This window comes from Cygnus atratus, chromosome 5, assembly GCF_013377495.2.
Source record: "Cygnus atratus isolate AKBS03 ecotype Queensland, Australia chromosome 5, CAtr_DNAZoo_HiC_assembly, whole genome shotgun sequence".
Lineage (NCBI taxonomy): Eukaryota > Metazoa > Chordata > Aves > Anseriformes > Anatidae > Cygnus > Cygnus atratus.
This window is the reverse complement of record NC_066366.1, coordinates 41,366,959-41,370,224: the sequence shown is the minus strand read 5'-3', so window position 1 is coordinate 41,370,224 and position 3,266 is coordinate 41,366,959.

Below are 3,266 nucleotides of genomic sequence, written 5' to 3'. Positions count from 1 at the left end.
AATTGATGGAGCCGGCTGCCGAGCGAAGCAGCTGGAATCTTTCTTAGGAGAGCCGCAGTCGTTAATTACAGGAGCCTAACTAAGCCCCGTCTCGAGCAAGGAGCATTTTCTACATCTCCCTCCATCCTTCTGTAATTCCCTGCGTGAGTTGTCACAGCCCAGCCAGGACTCTGGGAAGACTCAAAGCGACACCCACCCGTTTTATGCTGCCGCCTGAACAAAACCACCGTCCTGAGTCCTGGCGAGCAGCTCTCTCTCTGAATCCCTCACCTCCCGAGCTGCTAAACGGCACTGCAGCCAGGGCTGCAGGCAGCACGCGTCCATCGCTTGGGCTCCTGCACCTTCCCTGCCCCAGCTGGACAGAGCTGGCGGCACCGGAAAGGATTCGTTCTTTATGAATTTACCCCAGATGAAACAGAGTGGGGGAGAAGCAGGAGGAAGCATTCGGCCATCCTTAAAAGCCCAACGCTCCCTATGTGTGTGCCTCTCTGATGCGTTCCTGGCTGACAATCCCGGTATATGCCGTGCTGTTGCCCCGTTTCAGAGAGTGCCTACACAGACAGCCTCGTTTTAGTATCTCCGGCTTGCTCACAGCCTTCGCTCACGCCACTTCATGACCTGCAATACGGAGATAAGAGCACGTCCTGTGGCGGGAGCCTTCCTCCCTTCACAACGGAGAGATGCCCCGAGGAAAGAGGGCTGCGAACACAGCTAGGGCAGATAAAACTGATTCGGTCTCTGCAAAAGAAAGTTGCACACGTTTTCCTCAAACGTCTGTGGAGCTGCCAGGAGGAGTGTGAGCCTAGCCGAGGGAGGTATCAGCAGCAGCAGCTGATTTCAGTGCCCCAGGGGGATGCTCCTGGCCTTTCGCTGGGGTTGGACAGGGGAAGGAGGGAAGGGGGCCCTGGGTCTCTAATTAGGGGACTTTCTCCCTCTGGCTGCCTTTCAATTTGCAGTGCTTGTGTGAGGGGAAGCAGAGCCTGTGCCTGGTGAGAGTGGTTCACCTGTGCTGGGACCCCTCTCAAAAGCTGCTAAACATAAAAAAAATGTCTGTGAGCGCTTTGATAGTCCTCACAAGAAAGTGAAACAGAAGAGCCTTTGAGCTGCACGTAGGAAGAAAAACCTCTGTGCATTGCTGGGGGAAGAAAGGCTGGAGGAGCCGAAATCTGGCAACAGTCCCCAGCTGGCGAGGGAGGTGCTTTTCTGCCTGGAGCTCTTGTCACAACTGATGCAGAGAGAGAGGGAAAGCACAGGACGGATGGGGGGCAGCAACCAGCACCTCCAAACCACCCGGGATGGGGAGGGCGAGCCAGGAGCCCTCCGCCTCCACGCAGCAGCTTGGCTCTGGGCTCAGCCCTGCAGAGGCACCCCCCTCACCACATCACCCCCTTTCTGCGCAGCCCCTTCCTGCTGCCGGGGAGCAGCGGGTGCCCCTTCTCTGCATCCCCCAGGTTTCCATAGCAATCGGCGGTGTCAGCCGTGCGGGGAAGCCGATGGAGGGAAACGAAGGTTTCTCCCCATCCTGGGCTGCTGTGGGATGGGAGAAGGGGTGGGAGGATGCTGCAGCTCAGCCTCAGCCAGGCCAGGGCATGAGGTGGGGTTTGTACCCCACGTGGCAGGTTTTGGGGGCCCCCATGCGCCCCACGGCCAGCCCCATGCAAGCTGTGCCCTGCTTGGGGCAGAGCTGGTGCCGGCCCTGGTTGTCCTCTCCTGCTTCTCCTTCCCCCGCGGTCTGCTCCATTTTTCCTTCCTTGGTGCTTTTCCAACCAATGAAGTCAGAAATTAATCTCTGCTTTTAATGGAAAACAAGGTGTGGGGGCAGGAGAAGTGCACGCAGCCTTGAAGGCAGCATTTGTATTCCCCGGGTGGCGGACTGGGGCACTGGAGCAAGCTCTCAGGAAGGGAGAGGGCTCAGGCAGTCAATGGAAATGTGGACATCCGAGCCAGCGCCCCAGCACGAAGTGAAGGGGGAGGCTTGGGGGGGCTCAGCACTATGTGGAGAGTGGGTTTCATCGTTTGCTCACCATCCCTACCCCTCCACACAGGAGGAAGGGGCAGACCTTCTCATTCAAACCAAATGGAAAAGCGACGGAGATTTTAATGAAATAAAATAAAGGGGTCAATCCATACCATAAAACATTTGATATGATTTTGCAGTTAAATAAAAAAAAAAAAGGAAGAAAAAAAAAAAACTTCACAAACTTAAAAACCAGGTCAGCTTTGAGATGGATCTGTCGTCTTGAAACAAAGCCAGGATGGTTCATTTAGCAAATGTCTAAACAAAATGTTTTGACATTTTTCAGGGACAAATTATCCGGTACATTTTCAGACAAAATTTGTTAGCAAACGTCACTGAAAAGTTTGGAGCCCTAAAAAACTGCTCGCTGGGGCAGGTATGCCATTTGCCAAGCATTTCACACGCTGCTGGGCAGAAGCCAGGTGCCTGGGGCACGAGGGTGCTGGGCAGAGCCTGGAGAGGTGCCTGGGGATGCTCGGAGGTGTGGGCTGGGGAAAGAAACTATAAACAAGACAGAGCAGCCCTTAGATAGGTTGTGCAGCATGTGAAAGAGAAACACGGAGGTTTCTGACACGATGAAGGCCCTGAAAGGGGAGAGAAATGGGCAGGCACAGGCACGGAAAGCTGCCTCCCTGCCTGCCTTGCTGAGAGGTGAGCGTGCCTCCAGCAGGGAGATGGATGTCACAGGGAAATTGCCACTTACAGGGGCAGCGTACCGCAGCCCCTCCAGAGCCCTCCGGTCTCCTGTGGCAGCTGGATGCCAGCTGCAGCACGGCGCCCGCCACTCCAACCCGCTCCCAAATCCCCACCCCAGCCCCTGGGCACGTTAGAAAGGCTTGGGCAGGTTTTGTAACCCCCTGTGCCAGTCAGGGCCAGGCTGTCTGGGGTTATTTCAAGCGTGATAACACAGACCTTCACGAGGTATGCCCTCGAGGAGGGAGGCTTGCCAACGACTGTGCCAGCCAGGAGCCCCTTTATCCTTTCCTTGCGTAAATAGCCTAATGCTTGCCCATCTCAGCGACCTGCTCTGGCACACCTGGAGACCTCGCTGTCTCTGCCCGCACCAGCCAGAGTCCCTCAGCTCTGACCTATTTCCATGAATTCACCATCTTCCCATCTCTGCCACTTTTGCTCCCGCAGCCGGTTAGGAGGGGCCTGGCAAAGGGAATGTGAGAAAAATGATGCATCTGCAAGGTAAGGGATACCAAAGCAGCCAGCAGATGTGATTTGAACCCCCCGAAAATCCCCA